The 8,126-nt window shown below is 29.8% G+C and overlaps 1 non-coding gene across 1 annotated transcript; it reads left to right on the top strand.

Annotated features, from left to right (window-relative positions):
- Positions 1-220: 220 nt before the first annotated feature.
- LOC139845840 (small nucleolar RNA R71) lies at positions 221-327 on the top strand. Its single transcript, XR_011758596.1, has one exon. It is a non-coding gene; the product is annotated as a small nucleolar RNA R71 (small nucleolar RNA).
- Positions 328-8,126: the final 7,799 nt, after the last annotated feature.

The raw sequence follows: 8,126 nt of genomic DNA on the forward strand, positions 1-8,126 counted from the left end.
ATCAAAGTTATGGCTAGAATCGGCTCTAGCCACTTTGGATGAATGTAAGATATTTTTCTCTTGGTGCCACTCATGAGAGTGGGAGGCTATTTTATCAATAATTTTATGAGCTTCAGTAGCGGTTTTCTTCATAATGGAACCACCAGCAGCTGTGTCAATATCTTTTCTTGTAGCGACATCAATGCCTTTATAGAATATTTGAACTATTTGAAAAGTGTCTAAACCATGTTGAGGACATCCTCTTAACATCTTTCCGAATCTTGTCCATGCCTCAAATAAAGTTTCATTTGGCTTTTGTGCGAATGTGGCAATTTCTCCTTGAAGTCTCACGGCTGTAGATGCCGGAAAGAATCTTTGAAGAAATTTCTCCACTAAGACATCCCATGTATCAATTGCTCCTTCTGGTAATGATTCTAACCAATCTTTAGCTTCCCCAATTAAAGTCCAAGGGAACAACATAAGATAGATCGTTTCATCTTCAATTTCTCGGATTTTAAATAAAGTACAAATTCTATTAAAGGTTCGAAGATGTTCGTTTGGATCTTCTTTTTCTGTACCACCGAATTGGCATTGATTAGTAACCATATGTATGATTTGTCCTTTGATTTCAAAATTTGGTGCAGTAACTTCTGGTTGAGTTATGGCATGACCTTGGCCCGTACGTGTGGCTATCATTCGATCTTCCATATTGTTGAATCCGAATCACTGGAAGATTCTGATTTAACGGTTCCTTCTTCAATAAACTCCGTTTGAATAAATTGTGGTTCAGGAGGAATGTTTAATAGTTCAGGATCTTGGAATTGTCCCTGAATATCCTCCGGGTTCTCAATTGTGAAGTTGGGTTCAAAAAATGGATTATCTGAAATTTGAATTGAAGTACTTGTTCGACTAGATGATGATTCTAAAAATTCAATGGCAGCAATATTTGCTAAATGCCTTGATCGAGTTACAGGTGATGAACGTACGAAAGGTGGTGAACGTTTCGCTCGGTGCATTCACTGAATATCCTATTAGTTAAAAAGATAAAAATTATATAAGTTATCAAATTAATAGACTTTTCTGATTTTGCCCACGTTTCGAATAGCCAAAAGATGCAGCAGGTAGCCAGGACCCTTTAAATCGGAAGTCCACAACTCGCCACTAACAAATCCAACTATTACTACGAACCAGAAAATTTGGATGTCTATCAATTTAATCGCTTAAAATAATTTTCCGTTTAAATTTTAAAGAAATTTTAGATAAGAAATAGAAAATTCTAGGTCCTAAAAACTAGAGCGTGAAAAAGGAAAAAGAAAAAGCGCGTCGAAAAACGTCGAAAAATAAAAGGTCGAAAAATAATAAAAAGAACGTAGTGCGTCGAAACTTTAAAGTCTAAAAATCAAATCTAAAAAGTTTATGCCTAAAGGTATTAAGAATGCAAAACTATACGAAAAATGACAATTAATTAAAAAGCACTAAAATCTATAAACTTAAAATGGTGTCGCAAAATTCTAAAGCGTCTAAATCTTAATTCTAAGGAAAAAGCACTTAAGGAATTTTACGGCAAAACTTATAAGTCTAGAAATAAAAATAACTATGGCAAATACTAATTTAAAACTAAGTACGAATGATAATTATTAAAAATTACGAATTAAACGATAAAAATACAAATTATAACTAAAATGCTAAAAATACAATTTTTATAAAAATATTATTTTTATATTAGTATTAATTTTTATATTAGTATTAATTTTTATATAACTAATTAAATACTAATTAAAACTTAAAAATACAAAATAAATAATAAAACTAAAACTAAATATTATTATATTAAAACCCTAATTAATTAATTAATAATAATAATAATTAATCTAACCCTAATTCTGCAATTAATGCTTCTGTCAGAGGCGGCTCTGCGTTCGCGGAGTTTTCTGCGTATGAGGCTCCACGATCGCGGAGTTCAATAGTATCCGAGAGTAATTGGGCTGGAACAGTATCTGGCCCAGTTTAATTTTAATAAAATAAGTAAATTGGGCTTCGCAATTTTTACAGGCCCAGTACGTTTTTAATTAAATTTTTTAGATTTTTAAGTTTTATAAAATAAAATATATATAATTTATATAAAATAAAAATAAACTTATATTTAAAAACTTAAAATAAAATTATATATTAAAATTCTTAAAAATAAATATATATATTTTTGGATTTTTAGTTTTTTATTGTATCTTATTACAAAATAACCTATTTTTACAAAATTAAAAATAAAGATTATAAATTTTTATATTTTACAAAAATATGGGGTTTAACCGAAATATCCCCGGCAGCGGCGCCAAAAATATTTGATGAGTGTAGAGGTGTATACGAAAATGCTTATTAATTATACTACAATTTACACAAGTTATTTAATTATTTAATGAATGGATATACCTAAACCTTGCTACACACTTATAGGCAGTGTACCTAATCGTAGAGTAGTGTAGTTTTTAGTAAGTCCGGTTCGTTCCACAGAGAGCTAGCTGAGTTTAACGGTATATTTTATAAACTATAAATATAAATATATAATTATTATTATTATAAAAGGGGGGTTTTTACCGTTTAACGACCGGTTTGTCAAATTTTTAGTTTTAGTGATAAAGATAAATTGCGATAAAATAAATTGCGAGTAAATAAAATAGTGATAAATTATGAAATAAAAGTATTATTCTTATTTAAACTTCCGTAATCATGATGTTTGACGTTTTGGTTTTATATATTATTATCCCAGGTTAACTGTTATTTGGCCTGGTTTATTTGATACGCCTATCTGGATTTTGCCCATAATAGTCCATCGGTCATAAATATAAAGTGCGAGTGTCCTCGTCAAATTACCCTTATACCCGAAGTCAAAGAGTCCAACTAATTAAGGATTTAAACTGTGACGCAGTTATCACTTCTGTCAACAATTACACCAGTTATCACTGTATGTAATCCACCCCTGTTTTAATTAGATATGAATATTAATTTACCCACTTGATCAGTTTTAATACTCAATTACCCAAAACGAACAATTAATTAAATGATTATAATAGACTCCGTATGAACGTCACTAAATAGGACAACCATAATCATTATTAATTATTTAGATTAATTAATTTGAAGATAGGTTCGACAGACTCCAATGAGTTGTCACTCGATTAGACAATACCCCCATCTATTAATAGTTCATAGTCCAATGTCCACAAGTGTCGGTCTTTGTCCAAACATTAATTATGGTCCAAAGTTCAATAACCCGGTCTTTAATATTTAGTCTAACATCACGATTACTTCGGCTCAAATAAGCATAATAATAACTTAGTTACGAGACATTAAAGTAAAAAGGTTGAACATAACTTACAGTGATTAAAAATCGCGTAGTGTTACACGGACAGAGTTTTGACTTTACAAAACCTTAAAACATTTGTTACAATAACCTTATTATTCAAATTATCTTAACTTAAAATTATAACACAAATATAGGTATAGATTTAGAGAAAGAAGAAGAGATAATAATCTCTGGTGTGTTTAAATTAAGCAGAACTCGGCTGCTTTTATAGGCATTTTGAATCCTGGCTGCTCCGCGATCGCGGCACTTCTGTGCCTTGGGGCTCCACGATCGCGGAGTTCCCTTTTCCAGCTGGTTGTAGTTTGGATCCTAGCTTGTCGACATAATATAAATATAATATAATATTTAAGTATTTAATTAAATATTATATTATATTCTCGTGCATAGTTGACTTGTACTTTCAGCTCCGTTGAGTCGTACGTTGATAGTTGGTTCATGTGTCGTTTCCGGATTTCCGAACGTCTTTTTGTACGCTGAGATATCTTGTACTTTGCGTTCCGCGACTTGTACTTTTGTCATTTTTAGACGTTAATCATCAATAAATTGAACCACTTGAATTGTATCTTGTACATTTGAGCTTTTTGGTCATTTGCGTCTTCAAATCGTCAATTATGCCTTTTGTCTTCACCTTTTATTATTTAAACGAATATCACTTGTAAATAGAACAATTGCAACTAAAAGCTTGTCTTTCTGGAGGGATAATGCTATGAAATATATGTTCGTTTGTAGCATTATCATTAGCAGTACAACGTTAGTAGTCCAACGTTAGTAGTCCATATATATAGTTCAATATATCACCCTGGAATAATCAAGACGTATTGTAAATATAATGTCTAAGACTCAATCACAACCCATTGTACAACTATTGTCTTTGAAGTTATCTCGACGTGTTGTGTACATGTGTCTTACGATTTATCTGACGTATTATAAATATATTGTCTAAGACTCAATCACAACCCATTGTACAACTATTGTCTTTGAAGTTATCTTGACATGTTGTGTACATGTGTCTTACAATTTATCTGACGTATTGTATATATATTGTCTAAGGTTTAATCACGACCCACTGTACAAACTGTTGTCTTTGAAGTTATCTCGACGTATTGTGTACATGTGTCTTACGATTAACCAAGACTAGTATAGTACAAGGAAATATGTATAAATACATGTATAATACAAGAAAAGTTAGCTAGGACATGGTTAGTATAGATTTTTGCAAAATAATCCCGTAGCTATTTTGGTGATTTCTAACCAATCTTGTTTTGCCCATATCTTCTTCGTTATAAATCGGTTTTGAGTGATTCAAATTGCTATGGTTTTGTAACGAACTGTAGTATTTAGAACTAAACTGAAAAATTAGTATTTTATAGTCAAAGTTATAGGTTACAAGTCCATATTTGAAAGAGGTAGTCATTTCCGTCGAAAGAACGACATCTTGATGACCATTTTGAAAAACATATTTCTATTTTGAGTTTAACCATAATTTTTGGATATGTTATCATGTTTATATGAAATATTATTTTTCCAAAATACAAATCTTTAAATCAAAGTTTAAGATAGTTTTTTTTTTTAATTATCCAACCCGAAACAGCCCCCGGTTTTACTACGACGGCGTATGTTCGGTTTTACGGTGTTCTTCGTGTTTCCAAGTTTTAACTCATTAAATTAGCATATCATATAGATATAAAATATGTGTTAAGTTATTTTTAAAAGTCAAGTTAGAAGAATTAACTTTGTTTGCGAACAAGTTTAGAATTAACTAAACTATGTTCTAGTGATTACAAGTTATTTTCTTCAAATAAGATGATTATATAAGTATGAATCGAACGATGTTATGAACATCATTACTACCTAAAGTTTAGTAGGTAAACCTACTGGAAGTGACAAGAAATGATCTAGCTTCAAAGGATCTTGGATGGCTTGAAAGTTCTTGAAGTAGAATCATGACACGGAAACAAGTTCAAGTAAGATTATCACTCGAATTAAGATAGTTATAGTTATAGGAATTGAATCAAAGTTTGTATATGAGTATTACCTTGATTTAGAATGATATCTTACTGTAAACAACAAGGATTTCTTCAGGTTGGATGATCACTTTACAAGATTGGAAGTGAGCTAGTAAACTTGGAAGTATTCTTGATTTTATGAAACTAGAGCTTGTAGAATTTATGAAGAACACTTAGAACTTGAAGATGGAACATGAGAGAGATCAATTAGATGAAGAAAATTGAAGAATGAAAGTGTTTGTAGGTGTTTTTGGTCGTTGGTATATGGATTAGATATAAAGGATGTGTAATTTTGTTTTCATGTAAATAATTCATGAATGATTTATAATATTTTTGTAATTTTGTGTAATCATTCATGCTTGTTGCTAAATGATGGTTCCCACATGTTTAATGACTCACATGGGCTGCTAAGGAGCTGATGATTGAGTGTATATACCAATAGTATATACATCTAGAAGCTGTGTATTGTACGAGTACGAATACGGGTGCATACGAGTAAAATTGTTGATGAAAATGAACGAGAATGTAATTGTAAGTATTTTTGTTAAGTATAAGTATTTTGATATATGTTCTTAAGGTTTTCAAAAGTGTATTAATACATATTAATACAATACATATATATACATTTTAATTAAGTCGTTATTTCGTCGTTAATCGTTACTTGTATATATTGTTTCGAAACCCTTAAGTTAGTAGTCTCGTTTTATGTATATAGTTCATTGTTAATACACTTAATGATATACTTAATTATCATTATATCATTTTAAACATAATGTATTAATATATCTTAATACAATACATATGTATTTATTTTAATTAAGACGTTATTACGTCGATAACCGTTACATATATATCTTGTTTCAAATTCCTTAATTTAGTAGTCTCATTTTATGTATATAACCTATTGTTAATATACTTAATGAGATACTAACTTACCATAATACCATGTTATATATATATATATATATATATATATATATATATATATATATATATATATATATATATATATATATATATATATATATATATATATATATCATCATGTCGTTTTTACAAGATTTAACGTTCGTGAATCGTCGGACAAACTGGGTGGTCAAACGTTTATGTAAAATCCATTTCAATTAATCAAGTCTTAACAACTTTGATTGCTTAACATGTTGGAAACATTTAATCATGTAAATATCAATCTCAAATATATACATATATTTATATACATATCTTATTTACAAATAGTGGTTCGTGAATCGTCCGGAAAAGTCGAAGGTTACATGAACACAGTGCCAAATTTTTGAATTTCAACTTAACAGACTTTGCTTATCATGTCAGAAACCTTAATTCATTTAAAGATTAAGTTTAAATTTGGTCAGAAATTTCCGGGTCGTCACATTACCTACCCGTTAAAGAAATTTTGTCCCGAAATTTGGTTAAGGAAAGTTTGATAATGGAAGTAAGATTATTCTTGTGTCAAGAACAATAACTTGAATTCTTATCATGAATTCGACCGTTCATATAATCATTATCAAGGAAATAGATTAATGGAGTATTTTGAATACCTTGAATGAGTCGAGTTTCGTTTATGAATAGCACGAGTTCAATAAATATAGAGTTTTTTTTTCATCTTTGTGAAAATATGGATAGGACAATTCGATTACGCGAAGAGTATGAATGAAGATATCGTAAAAGATGGAATTGAGGAAATAAAGTTTCGTCTTAATTTTTGACGTAGTCACAATTGATTTCCGGATTTCAAGGAATGTAAAGAAAATCTTCGAAATCTATAAAAGATTTGATTTTTCGGGATTTAAGGAAATTAGGATCCTCTTTAAATAAATGCGGTAATCTGTTTCGATTGCTCTGTCTGTTATATCCACTATAAATTGACCTCTTCCGACTCATTATTATCACTATCCCTACTTTCTTCATCATTTCATACATCCAAAAGATTGTGAAAAATGCTCAATCCAGTTCTGGTTCTTGATCTAATATTGACGTTAGCCACCATTATCCTTCTTTTCCAGCTCCCTCCGGAGGAATCTGTTTATTTCTATTATGCTCTAGGGATTGGTGTATTTTGTAGTGACCCGAACTTTTCCATGTTTATATATATTAATTGAGATTGATATTTACATGATTAAATGTTTCCAACATGTTAAGCAATCAAACTTGTTAAGACTTGATTAATTGAAATATGTTTCATATAGACAATTGACCACCCAAGTTGATCGGTGATTCACGAACGTTAAAACTTGTAAAAACTATATGATGACATATATATGGATATATATATATATAGTTAACATGATACTATGATAAGAAAACATATCATAAAGTATATTAACAATGAACTACATATGTAAAAACAAGACTACTAACTTAATGATTTTTAAACGAGACATATATGTAACGATTATCGTTGTAAAGACATTTAATGTATATATATCATGTTAAGAGATATTCATACATGATAATATCATGATAATATAATAATTTAAAATCTCATTTGATATTATAAACATTGGGTTAACAACATTTAACAAGATCGTTAACCTAAAGGTTTCAAAACAACACTTACATGTAACGACTAACGATGACTTAACGACTCAGTTAAAATGTATATACATGTAGTGTTTTAATATGTATTTATACACTTTTGAAAGACTTCAATACACTTATCAAAATACTTCTACTTAACAAAAATGCTTACAATTACATCCTCGTTCAGTTTCATCAACAATTCTACTCGTATGCACCCGTATTCGTACTCGTACAATACACAG

This window comes from Rutidosis leptorrhynchoides, chromosome 4, assembly GCF_046630445.1.
Source record: "Rutidosis leptorrhynchoides isolate AG116_Rl617_1_P2 chromosome 4, CSIRO_AGI_Rlap_v1, whole genome shotgun sequence".
Classification (NCBI taxonomy): domain Eukaryota; kingdom Viridiplantae; phylum Streptophyta; class Magnoliopsida; order Asterales; family Asteraceae; genus Rutidosis; species Rutidosis leptorrhynchoides.